The sequence below is a fragment of the Poecilia formosa genome, unplaced genomic scaffold (assembly GCF_000485575.1).
Source record: "Poecilia formosa unplaced genomic scaffold, Poecilia_formosa-5.1.2 Scaffold292, whole genome shotgun sequence".
Classification (NCBI taxonomy): domain Eukaryota; kingdom Metazoa; phylum Chordata; class Actinopteri; order Cyprinodontiformes; family Poeciliidae; genus Poecilia; species Poecilia formosa.
The window spans coordinates 312898-319556 of NW_006800231.1; the positions used below are offsets into that span (position 1 = coordinate 312898).

Consider the following 6659-nt stretch of genomic DNA (forward strand, 5'->3'; position numbering starts at 1 on the left):
CTTCCTTCCTTCCTTCCTTCCTTCCTTCCTTCCTTCCTTCCTTCCTTCCTTCCTTCCTGGTGCTATCACAGAGTTAGCCGCTGTCAGTCTCTCATCCTCGTCCCTATGTGTTCTGAAACCAATCCTGGTTTTATCCTCTAACACTTCCCGTTCTCACCCTGTGCCGCTCTGTTCTGTGTTGAACTGGTCATTTATCACCCTACACACAGGGAGCTCTAAGTGCTCCTCTGGACAGCTATGATTAGTCCAGGTGCACATGGACTCATGGTAAGCTAGTTTTCTGTGTAGGATTTTTCCACACGTTCCTCCTCCTGTGAAGTCCCATTGATATGTTTCTGTGTGCACAGCGGGAGTTACTGTAGCTTGAGTAAACTCCTCAGGGTCCTTGAAGTAAGCGGTCAAGAGAGCTGCCTGTCTTACCTCTGTATGTGTGTGTGTGTGTGTGTGTGTGTGAGTGTGTGATCTTTGACAAGTCCTCAGAGTCAGAATATTTTTGCAATATTTTGATAAGAAGGTTTTTACTCCCAGACTTTGTGGTTTCAGTTGGAGTTCAGGTCTATTTTGGTGTTCAGTTAAAACGTAAGTGAAAAATATGAATGAAAGACATGATAAGTAGGTAATGAATCCCTGTAGCTTAGCAAAGATAATGGAAATGTAAACCATAACATATTTAGAATATGAGAGAATATCAATGAAGAATCGTGATTATTGTTGAACACAAAGACAAAAAGTAAGCGGGTATGGATTCAAACGGTCTGACATTTAGATTCATTGCCGCTCTTACATCAGTATTATGTCCTGTCGCCTGGCAACCATGATAGGATGACTCAGGGTGTGTCCAAATTCAGAGCCTGCATCTTTTGAAGAACTCACCCGATCCAGTCAGGGTAACTGCGCAGATTACTTTTGAGTTTTGATGCAGATAATGTTGACTTTATCACCACCTGTTGATGGAGTAAAGCTATCACAGTGTTGCTTATCTGACTCCTGCAAAGCTGCTTTTTTTAACCATGAACCAAAATATCCATTATTAAAAAGAAAAAAATCCATCGCAAAAAATGTAGGGCTTAGCAACTTTAATTAGCATATCTGTCTATTTTGTTTGCTTTTATCTTTTCCTGTCATTATAACAACCTTATAAAGAAAAAGAGAAAAAAAACAACTGTGAGTCATTGTTTTTGTTAATCACATTTTGCTTTCATAGTTCTAAATATAATTGCCGTAAAGTCGAGCCTTTTATTCTTTAGCCTGCAGGCATCCAGGTACTTCCATCAAGCTGCAGAGACAAGTAATTGAAGTGTTTTACAAATAAATGTAATCAGTGAGGAGAGGAATGTGTCTGAGTGCATCTGTGCCAGGAGATAATACCTGTCTGGATTGTTACACCCACAGCCAAGCCAACAGTCCCGTCACTTTGGTTTATATCCTCCCATGTTTCTTGTACTTCCCTTTCCTGGAACCCTGATGCCACTGGGCCAGAAGGAGCCAGAGCAGCTGATGGGGTGTCAGTCCGCTGTTAAACCAAAGCGCACTACGCTGCTGAGGCTTTGTTTGCGCAGGAAGCTTTTATGTCATCAAGGATTTAAACACCGGGGCATCAAATAAGGAAGATTTATTCGTTTTCGCTCCCTGCATTCGAACAGAGGTTAGGAGGAAAGCAGCGAGAGGAGGGAGGCGGAGAGATTTCAAAGGGACGATGGCTCTGCTTTTCTCTTTGATGGAGGAGGCGGTGCAGAGCGCCACAGAACACATGAAGAAATCACAATTTTATTGTGTTTGCAGTAACATGAAAAGCTAAATTGCCTCATTATCTAACAAACTTGTTTACTGCAAATTTCAAAAAGATTCTGTTCTCTTTGAAGCAACGATTCGACTGACCACTTATGATGGTTAAAGCCGATTTAAACAGATTTAGTCTTCCTTCTGAGATAATCAGCAGCAGTTACCAGATGGCTGGATCGGGTCATCAGGTCATATATGAGGTAGAACCATTAGGTTAATGTACAGCATCTCCCTATACAAAATGGCATGCAAACTATGTTCTCATGTGCTTTTTAATTAGGTTAAAATATGGAAACATGAATGACAGTGAAGTGGATGTGAAAGCTGGATAGTCAGAGGAGACTCATGACTGTGTGTCTGGGTGAGACCAGACCAGCACCGTATCAACGCCTTACAGAAACTGATGCAACATGGTGGTAAACATGCTTTTGTACTCGGTGTATTGAAGCATCGAGCTCAAAGCCCTTTAAATGATTCATGAAGTGAATCATCTTTTCTTTTTTGTGTTTTCACACTTTTTCACTTTGCCAATGCAATGAACTGCGGCTGGTGACCAGCTTTGGTGAGCTGAAGACCAAACTGCATGTTGGAAAGATCCAGCAGATGTACTGCTAACACCTCTGCTGTCCCTTTGGATACTTCCAAAGTCATTTTTGTGATTTTTTTTTAATTGTTTTAATAATTGATTCATCAAGATTTTATCCACTGTAAAATAAACAAAAAAACAAAAAAAAAACACTCACTTATAAAAATGTATTAATAAGAAAAAGACTTGATGACCTGTGTGCAGAGACAGAACCTTCTTATCTCTCCCTACTGTGAAAATAAAAGGCAAAGCCGAACTGAAAGTTATCAGAATTGCGCGGTTGTCTGTTTGCTGGAGCGATCCGCTGTGTCTCCTCCTTTCATGAAAGCTTGGTTTGAAAACTCATATACGTTGTCTGTGGTTCTTTTTATGTAGGTTGAGAAAAAACCTATCATCTTGGTGCAGATATTTGGTACTGTACCAAAGTTTTAAATGGTTTCTTTGCATCTGGCTGTCAGTGAGCTACAGCAGGGATTCACAAACTATATTGAAAAATCCAGATCTGATGTTCATATGGTCTGTGTCAAGTCAAGTCAAAGATTAGCCCAGCTGACCAAAGTGCTTCACAATAAACCTGGTTGGAGGTCTGGATCAAATTTCAAGCAAAATCCAGGCGTTTTACCTGCAGGCTCTGTGAGCTGTGAGTTGCTTTAGTTGGGCAGTAAAATGTAAAGACCACTTAATAAGAAATGTAAATTGAAACATAATATGTTTTTATGCCTCAGCACATAAAAGTGCCTTATTTTACACCCGAGAGTCATAAACTAAATAAATAAGGAGAAGAGAAGTGAGACACAAAAACAACTGAGGAAAAACTTAAAGATAACAAGAAAGAAAATGACTGAGAACAACAGAAGCTGGGCATCATCTTTCCAAACTCAATCTCAGTACTTCCCAAAGTCCATTTTCATTCTTCATAATTTAACTTAAGTATATAATTATGGAATGGATATAATCAGATTTCAACAGTTCAATATAAAAAGTCAAATGTTTTGGGAATTTAAGGATCTGGTCAAGTTTTTTTTTAAAAAGTCAGTTCTCTCTTCGTATACTGTTCTATTAAATTGTAATTAAATAGTAGCAATAATATTATGATATATGTTATCTATGAAATAGTCTTTTGTAAAATAAAAACTCTTCCAGTTTAATTAAAGTTTTATTAACTCACTGATTTTTCAACTCAATTAAAAAATAAATTATTTATCCCAAAGGTAAATTAAAAGTTGGTGTAACTCTCAACATCTAAACTTCCTTAAAGAGTCATAATGGATGGTGAAGCTGCGGGCAGGAAGGATCTCCAGTAGCAGTCAGTCTTCCAACAAATCTGAAGAAATTATTGGCCAGTGCTGCTAATCCGCCTCATTTGCTTTTGCTTTAAATCTCTGTCATAGTTAGAAAGCCGAGGCTTTTCAATTTCCCTGGGATTTGGGTTGTTAGTTCAGGTATTAATATGCTAATCAGCTGCTGCCTGTTGTAAAATCTATACTTTGTTGTCACGGTTACACATCATAGTGATGACCAGGATATTTTTTGGACGGTAAAAAGGAAGTGTTTTTGCTCCAACCATTTTAACCTGATTTTATAAAGCTGCTATAGTGTTCAAATAAGACGGGAAGCTTCATCAGTTATTTCTAGATGACTTTATGAGTCAGATATAAAAACTTATCAGATGCTCCTCTGACATGCAGCGGAGGATCTCTGTGAAGGAGGAGTTTGGTTTGAGTTTTTGTTTGATCACATGTAATCATGTTCAGAAAAAAAACAAACAAAAAAACCCCCAGCTGTTTTCTGCTTCATAAATGAAGCACTTTGTTCATTAATAACTCAGCCCTGAAGGCAGAGCTGTGCTGCAGCTTCACCCAGCAGACAGGATGAGACAGCAGCTCTGTCCCTGTGAACGTCAGGGTCACATCCACAATTCAACCTATGGAGGTTTTCTATTTAAAACTCCTGGTTGCTATGGACGACAACTGTCTGCAAATTAAGACCCCACTGTATATTCCATGTTTTATATGTTAATTTATGTGATTTACTCTGCATTTTCCCGCAACGTGGTCTGTGTCAGATTGACGTGCCGTTCAGTCCGGATCGACTCTGCAGTCAGGAGTGTGAGTCAAACAACAACAACAGTTCTCTAGACTTTCTGATGTTCAGCTGCTTTTCAGCTGGTTTTTGTCCTGTCATTCTACCTGACCAGGCTGTAACATGGGTTAAGATCTGTTCTGTGTTGAACTGGCCGTTTATCACCCTGGTGGATCTCTCTGGTGCTGGCAGCATCATGCTGTGGTGATTCTTTTCTTCAGGCAGAAGAAACGTAGCAGCTCTTGTTTTTAGGAAACTCAGTGAGAGCAGAGCTGCTGTTTCCCCAGGATGGATAGTTTATCTCTCAGCATCAACAAGGATACAAAACTGCTTTGATATTCTGTGAGAAATCACATCAACATCTGTTCTTCTTTTTCTTCTTCTTCTTCTCCTGCTCTGATCAGAGAACGTTTAAGCCGTTGTTGGTGTTTTTATGACATAAAGCAGAAAAGTGGCTTTATGTAACAAGTCTGTTTATTTCTATTAGGTGGAACTAAAATGTATTCAAGCAACTTTAAGCATGTCTGAACTGTTTTGTCAATAGTTTTGCACTCAGAAGCCGACTGAACTTAAAAATGTGTCTTTCTCCCAAAGCTATGAATAAATAAAAGTAAATGACACAAGCAGATGGCATACTGCAGGTAGTTCATGATACGGTGGAGTTATTGATATGAATGATGTGATATTAAAGCACGAGAGAGATATAATGTCTCACTCATCAGTTCATCAGTATTCTGCTTTTCATGAGTTAGACGGCCATTAAAAGCCTGAATATCTAGTCAATTTTTCCTTGATCTTCCAAATCAAGCAGCTGTCTCTGCATCAGGGTGGAAGCAGTGTGTCCATCAGTGGTTAAACCCTGAGCGGTCAACCTCTGTCTCTGTGTCTGTTTGGGTAGAATCGCTGTCTCTCCAGGTTAAACTCAGAGGGTTAAACTCTGGATCCACAGAGAAAATGAGTAAAAGACTCACATGAAACACTTTGATGACTTAGAGGGAAAGTCCAGGCAGTTTGTCATTATCCTGTTTGCTATACCCTGTTATTATACTGTTCCCTTTGACATACACTAGTGTACACACACATGCATGCACACCTACACACACACATTCAGAAATACAGAGACACTTTATGACTTCCATTCATTTCTATACCCTAACTCTGATCCTATCCTACCAGTAACAGCAGCACCACCATAACCTCTAACCTCTAACCTCCTAGCCCTAAACCCAACATAAACTCAATTCACATTTTAATCCTAAACACCTTCTTTCATGTGTTTCCTGTGTCACCTATGTTGCTTGTGGCAACAGATCCACTCACCTGAGCTATAGAGCTCTGCAACTCCTCCATGCTTACCATGGTTACCAAGGTAACCTTGGCTGTCTACTACAAAAAATTATCTCCTCGTCTGGAATATCAAAAGCCTGACTAGATTTTCTCTAGAGGCATCAGATTGAAATTAGCTGAATACATGTGCACACCGTGGTTTTTGTATTTTTGCTTCCAGAAACACTGTGCATCATTTCTCTATCATTTCACTATTACCGTATTTTCTTGACTATAGAGCGCACCTCACTATAAGCCACACCCACAAAGTTAAAAAAAAAAAAAAAAAAAAAGCTGGAAATGTACATATATAAGCCACACCGGGCTATAAGCCTCATGATTCAAAACGAGGGAAAAAAAGTAGCGGCAAAGAATACGGTATGTGCTTCTTTGTGTGGGTCTATTTCACAAGGTCCCAGGATAAGTATGATGTTTGTGGTTATTGTGTAACAAAATGTGAAAAGGTTTAAGGTGTGAGTCACTGTAGATCCACCAATCCGCCTCAGCTCTGATGATGATGTCATCTGATGATGGTTTTCTGTTCATATTTAAAGTGAGATCTAGGAATGAACAAGGTCAGCCTCAGCACTGTGAGCTTCCCCACAGCCTGCACTGTGATTAGCAAGAGAGTTTTCCATTTGTTCTGCAGATGCAACATTTGCTCCTCTGTTGTTCACTGTGCTGTTCCTCCTGAATGTTTCGTCAGACTAAAAGACAAAGCCATGCTGGCGTTTGCCAGTTAGATAGTGGCGTCTGCAGGTTTAATGTTACCGTGGGACCCGAGGAGCCAGACACACCCAAGTGTTTGAATGCTGGTAATTCAACCTGGGGAGGCCGCAGCCAGTTCACTGACCCTGCTTTATACTGGACCCATGTGGTGCGT

General features: G+C 39.9%; 1 protein-coding gene across 2 annotated transcripts in view; it reads right to left on the reverse strand.

The window, feature by feature from the left end:
* Positions 1-6659, reverse strand: part of chst11 (carbohydrate (chondroitin 4) sulfotransferase 11) — a 79003-nt gene that overhangs the window by 11883 nt on the left and 60461 nt on the right. The gene's annotated exons all lie outside the window — the stretch shown is intronic.